At 41.0% G+C, this 7,611-nt stretch overlaps 1 pseudogene across 1 annotated transcript; it reads right to left on the reverse strand.

Moving 5' to 3' along the window:
* Positions 1-5,411: 5,411 nt before the first annotated feature.
* LOC309842754 (histone H2A.Z pseudogene) lies at positions 5,412-6,230 on the reverse strand (annotated as a pseudogene). The gene has a single exon. The product of its transcript is annotated as a histone H2A.Z pseudogene (transcript).
* Between the last annotated feature and the right edge of the window lie 1,381 nt (positions 6,231-7,611).

Consider the following 7,611-nt stretch of genomic DNA (forward strand, 5'->3'; position numbering starts at 1 on the left):
AAAACAACATGTGATTGTGTTTACTTCTAAAAGTAGAGCACAACAGCTTGGTGTACAAAAGGTATGTCAGCAGCCCTGTGTGCCAAAGGTTTCAACATCACAAAAGTTTGGAAGCCAGGGAGGGAGGAAGGAAGTAATGAAGGCCAACAGAAAATAGAAGCCAGTATGAATATTCAACGTCAGCAGTTCCCAAATGAACAGGAACTGAATCTGTAGCTAACAAGTAGAGTAGGATCATGGGCTAGGAGGCACCTGTCTGTACAGGGCGAGCATCCTCTTCACAGGGGTGTTTCATTGTATGTATCTGAGGACACTGACTCCCTCCTTCCATATTTAAGATTTCTTTGAGTAGGAAAATAATTCACTAAACCTTTTGCTTTCTTAGATGAGAAAACAACAACACTGGCTGTTTGGAGAGTCACTAAAGATACTGTGTAGCATCAAAAATTAAATTCTATAAAAAATAGATAATAACAAGGAACATTTGCATTGGGTTTTCCAGTGAACATCAGACTTAGGTAGACTTTTATTCCTTTGATCTTTTAACAGCCCTGCAAGGCAGACAAAACAGTTATCTTTTATTAATGTCATTATGGATGAAACTAAGGCTCTATGGGATGTCCAAGCCTACAGACTGTCTGGTCTCAGCCTTATGGTTCAATTGAAGTTCTCAGGCCACAGCAAGGGAGAGGGGAAAAGCCCTAAATCTATAACTGGCCAAGGGGAAGGAGATAGGAGTTGGGACATGGGATTTTATGAGCCCCAAGAAACACCAGGTACAATCCAGGACTGTTTAAGTCTTAGTCTGAGGAATAAACACAGGGAGGGCTAAGATGACAAGGAGGCTATGGGAGTGATATGCAGGGCTGCCTGAGGAATTGGAGATGCCCACATCCTCTTCTGGGAGGGTTTTCAGTGAAGGGTGCGAGTCTGCTTCCATTTGCCTTTGATGGTTTTGTTGATACTTGAACTGGGACTGGTAGTCCACTGATGCATGGGCAGAGCTTCAAACCCAGGTTTTTCTACATTCCTCACTTAGTCCAGTGTTCTTTCCACTTCAGTCAAAGGTTTGTGAGGGAAAACCAAAAATATGTGTTTGTATTTTAACAGCTTGTCTCTGGCAGCAAAATGAAAACCATGCATCAGCTAGAGTTAAATTCTGCATGCAGGACATACCTGACCCTAATCACACAAATGTGCCTGTCAACAAGGGGCTAGAAATGCTGGAAAGTGCTCATGTGGCTGAGCCATCTGGGAACTGACACTGCCCAGTTAGGAGATGTGTCATTTCTTCTGCAAGGAGGTAGGTGAAAATACCTCCCACCCACCCCGGGCCTGTTGGAGACTAAGTGTGGTTTCCCATAAGTGAGCCCAGCAAACCTTCTTTTCTACTGAAGAAGTTTCTGCTGTGTTCTGGAGGTTATCCAAAGGAAGGAGTGGGGGCCAAGCATGGCATTGAGATCAACAAAGATTCAACAAGGTTTCCTCTGAGAAACATTCAGAACCCTCAATATGTCAAAGCTCCAGGAGGGACATTCAAGATAGAGGTGTTCCCAGATTTCTTTGATCATGAGACTCTTGCTGTGAGCATCTTGGGGGAAGGATAGACCACAAAAAAAACTCTGGCTGTAGCACGATTTAGATCTTCTCACATTGCATTCACATGAGCAAAGGAAATCTAGTTCTTGCATTTTTGTCAGGAAAGCCTGCCCTGTCAGGTAGCAGGAGTAAGGGACAGGAGCAGCCATGTTTACAAGGTCCAGTGCACTTGGTTAAATGCAGTCGCTGACACAGTCTTTCTAGGTCTTCATGGGAAGTGCTCCACTTTCTGAAGTGTTGTGTAAATATAAGGGAGAGGGCTGTATATTACAGGACCCTGCGATATCAGAAGGAGGGTGGGATGGTTGGATAGATGTAAGGGCCAGTCTCAGCCATGGGGCAGCAGTCTGGGATTGCTGTGTGGATGGTGACCACTGGGTCTGGGTTTCCTACTGGTGTTGCTGCTGTCACTCACAGACTGGTTCCTCTCAGGTTGACTTAGCCCACTGTTGCTCCTGTTGGCACCACACAGTCTTCTGAGTGTCTCTCCCACTCTCCTCTGCTCAGGGACAACCTCACCTTCACCAGGGGGCTCTCAGGAGGCCCAGTGCATCTCAATTCAGCTTTGTTGTACCCTGAGAGGGCACATGGGGACTGGAGAGTATCTTCTAAATCACATAAGACCCAAACTCCTTCTGCCAGATCACACTGGGCCCCTGAGTGTTCTCTGATGTGGCTTCCCATGGTAGGTTGGTGTGGGGAGCTTATGGGGTCATCTCCTCCCAGGGTCCCAAATGAGACGTGGGCAGAAGTGGTGCCCCCAATTTCTCTCCATTCATCTGACACACTACGCAAGCCCAGAGGCAGTGTTTAAGACACATACTGACACTGGCTTCTCCCTCCTAAGCCCCTTTTCTCTTCCTGATTGAATAGGACTCTGTGACCTAAAAGGCTAGGGTCACCCTCAGGTCCACCAGGACTGCCATTCTCTCTAAAGGGTAGGAAAAGAAGGACTTAAAAAACCTTTTTTCCTAAAGGCATTTCTTGATTTAAAATCCTAGTTTGGGGGCTTAGTCAGTTTCAGCTCAGGTCATGATCTCTTGGTCTTGGGAATGAGCCCTGTGACCTTCCCCTTGCTCAGCATGGATTCTGTTTGTTCCTCTCCCTCTGCCTCTCCTTCCCCCTCTGCTCCAACCCCTCCCCCCCATCCCCTGTCCCTGCACTTGTGCGCTGTGCTCTCTCACTCTAAAATAAATAGTTAAATAAAATCTTTTCAAAAAAATAAAATCCTAGTTTGGATGTTAGATGCTAAATGCATTTAAAAGTTCCCTAAAACTCTCCAAGGCCAAAGGATTCCTCTTGAGGGAAAGGGGGAGGCATTAGTACCAGAAAATACATATTTTAAAATATTATTTTGATTAAATGGTGTTTGCTGCTCAGAGAATTGGATAGCCATGCCAAATGCAGTTAGTGGAAACAAAAACATTTAATTTAAAAAAATGGGGGGGGGGTCATTCCTATGTGGGTTACTGAAAAACCGTGGTTTTCAGTCAGTCTATACAATTACAAAAAGCATGAAAGTTAAATAGTGGAATGTGTACTGCACTCAACGGCCTCCAGCTTGACTGAGAAAGCCCGAAATGCCTGCTGGTCAGTGGCTGCCTCATCCTGCAGACTGCAAACTTAACCCTAGCCCAGTCCCACACATGCACAGGGGCAGGTAGAGCCCTGGCCAGCTACCAGATCTGCACAGTCCTAGTGTGTGCTATCACAGGCTTTCACTGGGATGATAACAACCCAATAGGTTTACAACTTTTCGAGTAATCCAGGCCCAGATTTTAGGGGACAGATACGCACAGTTCTACTTGAGATTGTCCAAACTCATAGCTTTCATGGCTGGAAGTTCTTTAAAATTGTTGTTATGAAAAGTTCAAAAAATACAGAAATGAAGAATAGTAGCATGAATCTCCACACATCCATACTTGAGATTTAACAATTGTTAGCATTTTCCTGTATTTGCTTCATTTCTTCTTCTGACGTGATTTTAAAGTAAATTACAGACATCATGGCATTTCTTCCCTCAATACTTCTTTAAACAATAGAAACAATTCCTTATATAACCATAATATCATTTCTTTAAAAGTGGACTTTATTTTTTTAGAGCAGTTTTAGATTTCCAGCAAAATTGAGTGGGAAGTGCAGCGATTTCCCATATATCCCTTGCCCCACACACATATAGACTCCTCCATTATGAACACCTGTCACTAGAGTGGTACATTTGTGACAACTGATGATCCTACATGACTTATCGTGATCATCCCAAACTCGTACTTTACATTATAATTCACTTTTGGTGTTGTGCGTTCTATTGTTTTGATAGATAGATTTGATAGATAGATTGATTGATATATAATGACATCGATCCATCATTATACCATCATGCAAAATTGCTTCACTGCCCTAAAAATCCTGTGTGCTCAGCCTTTTTGTCTAACCCCCCACCTTTGGCAACCACTAATATTTTCATTATCTTCATAGTTTTGTCTTTTCCAGAGCATCGTGTAGTTGCAATTATAAGGTATGTGGCCTTTTTAGATTAGGTTTTTTCACTTCATAATATGCATTAGGATCTTTCCCTATATTCTCATGGCTTGATAGTTCATTTCTTTTTAGTGCTGAATAATATTCCATTGTCTAGATGCACCTCAATGTATTCATCCATTCACCTACTAAAGGACAGTAGCTCTTGGCTGTTTCTAAGTCTGGGCAATTATGAATAAAGCTACTATAAATATCTATGTGCATGCTTTTGTGCGAACATAACTTTTCACCTAACTTGGGTAAATACCAAAGAGCACAGCGCTGCTGAGCGGTATGACGAGAATATGTTCAGTTTTGTAAGAAACTGCCAAATTATCTTCCAAAGGGGCTGTACCATTCTGCACTCTCACCAGCAAAGAGTGAGAGTTCCTGTTGTTCCGCATCCTTAACAGCATTTGTTGTTGTCAGTGTTTGGAGTTTTGGCCGTTCTTATATTTAAGTGTGTAGTGGTATCTTGTTGTTTTAACTTGCAATTACCTAATGATTATATGATGTCGAACACCTTTCATATGCTTACTTGCCATCTATATATCTTCTTTAGTGTCGTTAAGAGCTTTTCCTCATTTTAAAAATCAGATTGTTCATTTTTGTATTGTTGAGTCTTAAGAATTCTTTGGTTTGAATAGCAGTCCTTCATCTCTTTTGCAAATGTTTTCTCCCAAGTCTGTGGTTCGTCTTCTTATTCTCTTGACAGAATCGTTTACAGAGCAGAAGCTTTTAATTTTAATGAGGTTCAACTTCTCAATTATAAGGCTATGGTTGTGATTTCGGTGCTATATCTAAAAAGTCCTTGCCATACCCAAGGTTATTTAGATTTTCTCCTGTGTTAGCTTCTAGTTTTATAGTTTTGCATTTTACATTGAGATCTGTGATCCATGTCAAGTTAATTGGTGAGGGGCATAACGTCTGTGTTTACATACATATTTCTGATCGTTCCAGCATGGTTCATTGAAACGACTTTTTCCCTGCATTGTATTGTCTTTGCCACTTTGTCAAAGATCTGTTGACTATATTTATGTGGGTCCATTTTTGGACTATTTACTCTGTACCATTGATCAATTTGTCTATTCTTGATTAATATGTCTTTATCCTAAACCTTGAAGTCAGATAGTTTCAATTCTCGCCATCCTGGGAATTTTGCCATTCCCAATACACTTTAGAATCAGTTTGTTAATATCCACAAAATAATCTGCTGGGACTTTGATTGGGATTGGGATTGGGATTGGATCTATGGAACAAATTGAGAAAAATGAGCAATTTTTTTTGATATAACCTTTATTGAGCTTATCCACTGGAGTGGAAATAATGTCTGTACAAAACCAAATGTTTGTTACTATAACTTCTGCATCACAATTAAAATCCGAACAGTTTTTTAAAAACAAAACCCACTACTTCAGAATCAATAGCTTCTTTGAAGCCACAATAACACTTAAATATGGTTAAGACCCAAACGCAGAAATTTGGTTGGTTGGAAAGCTAATTAAACTTCCAACTTGCTCAAATAGAATTACAAAAAGGCAAAATTCTGTTTTTCACAGCAATACAGTCCCCGAAAATCACCAACGCTGGACAGCTGTTAAGAGTATTTAGAGTCCCGAGATAATAAGGAATCCAGGCATCCTTGAAACAGTCTTCCTTTGTCCTTTCTTCCCAATCAGAGATTTGTGGATGTGTGGAATGACACCACCACCAGCAACTGCAGCCTTGATGAAAGAGCCCAATTCTCAATCTCCACCAATAGCAAGCTACAAGTGAGGAGGAGTAATATGCTTTACCTTTAAGTCTTTTGATGCATTTCCTGCCAATTCAAGTACCTCTGTGGATGGCTGCACTGTACATAGCAACAGCCGCGCCCACACATCCATAACTGGTTGTCCTAGTTTCAGGTGTCATTGAACGCGGCCCACCGGGAACTGCAAGCTGGCTCTCTGTGAGTGGGAAACCGCCTTTGTCGTGGCCTTTCCAAAGTCCTTCCCAGCCTTACCGCCAGCCATTTCGAATTCTGCTGAAGCTCAAACAAGCAAAGCTGACAAAGAACTAGTCAGACAGCCAGCGAGATCCCACCGCTTACTCCTTCATCGCACCGCGATTCAAACTGCCGAAAAATGAGCATCTTGACAATTTTGAGTCTTTTTATCCACTGACATCTATTTATTTAGTTCTTTGATTTCTTCCATTGGAGTCTTGTAGTTTTCCTCATGTATAGATCTTGTACATGTTTTTTGGATCCATACCTAAGTGTTTTATTTTGGGGGTGCTAATGTAAATGATGTGGTTTTCAAAATAGTTTTTGTTCAAGTATAGTTGACATAGGTAATGTGTTTTTAATTTCAAGTTCCACTTGTTCATTGCTGATGTGTAGAAAAGCAATAGACTTTTGTTAGTTAATCTTATATCCTGCAACCCTGCTATAATAGCTTATTTGTTCCAGGAGGTTTTTTGTTGTTGTTGATTTTTTCAGATTTTCTACATAGGCAACCATGTTGTCTGTTAAAAAAAGACAGTTTTATTTCTTCTATCCCAATCTGTATTGTTTTTTATTTTCTTGTCTTATTGCATCAGCTAGGACTTCTTGTACAATGTTGAAAAGAAGAGGGAACATCTTTATTTCATTCATGACCTTAGAGGGAAAACTTTGAGTTTCTCCCACATAATCATGTTAGCTGTAGGTTTTTTTTATAGATGTTCTTTATCAGGTTGAGGAAGTGCCCTTCTATTCCTCCATATTTTTATGCCTAAAAAATTAACATGAGTTCTTTAATATTATCTATAATTGGTTTCAAATATTTCCAAATATCTTTTTACATTTAGTGGTTCAAATCAGAATCCAATTAAGGTTGGCCTAAAATTCTTCTTTTAAATCATTTTTTAATGTGTATTATTTATATTGACCATGATAAATGGACACATATTTACCCCTTTTCAAAAGGGACAGATCCAGCATGTGGTAGGAAATATTTAATTGGCTTTCTGGGTCAGGTTGGGGGTAGATCTTACAGATTTTGCTGATTTCTGTGATGTAATTACCCTTACAATGCCTGAGTTCAACCTACCAATGTAATGCTATTGAATAGGACATTTTGAAGAGCTATGAGCTACTGGTTTTCTTAAGCCAGTGGGAACTAGCTCTGGCACACCACTGGTTGAATTGAGGGATTAAACCAACAGATAAAACCAGGGTGTGGCAGCTCATGTGACCCTGGAACCGGCTAGACTAAGAACCATGGGAGCAGTGGGTGTGAAAGTAGGCCAGTCACAGATGAGAAGAGTAACTACATAGAAAGGTGGATGTACACAGGGTGGGTCACCCACGTTTTGAGGGCTGAATCTTGGTGCAGCTCAGAGACTCTTTTGTGATGCAAATAGCCTTCAGAGTCAAAGTAACCTGCTCAAGAGGCTGCTGCCAAGGTTCTGTTGCTCTATGATAACAGAGCAGCCAGCCAGATGCAACAGTTTTCTGTGCCATGAAGT

Source organism: Mustela nivalis (assembly GCF_964662115.1).
Source record: "Mustela nivalis genome assembly, chromosome: 1".
Lineage (NCBI taxonomy): Eukaryota > Metazoa > Chordata > Mammalia > Carnivora > Mustelidae > Mustela > Mustela nivalis.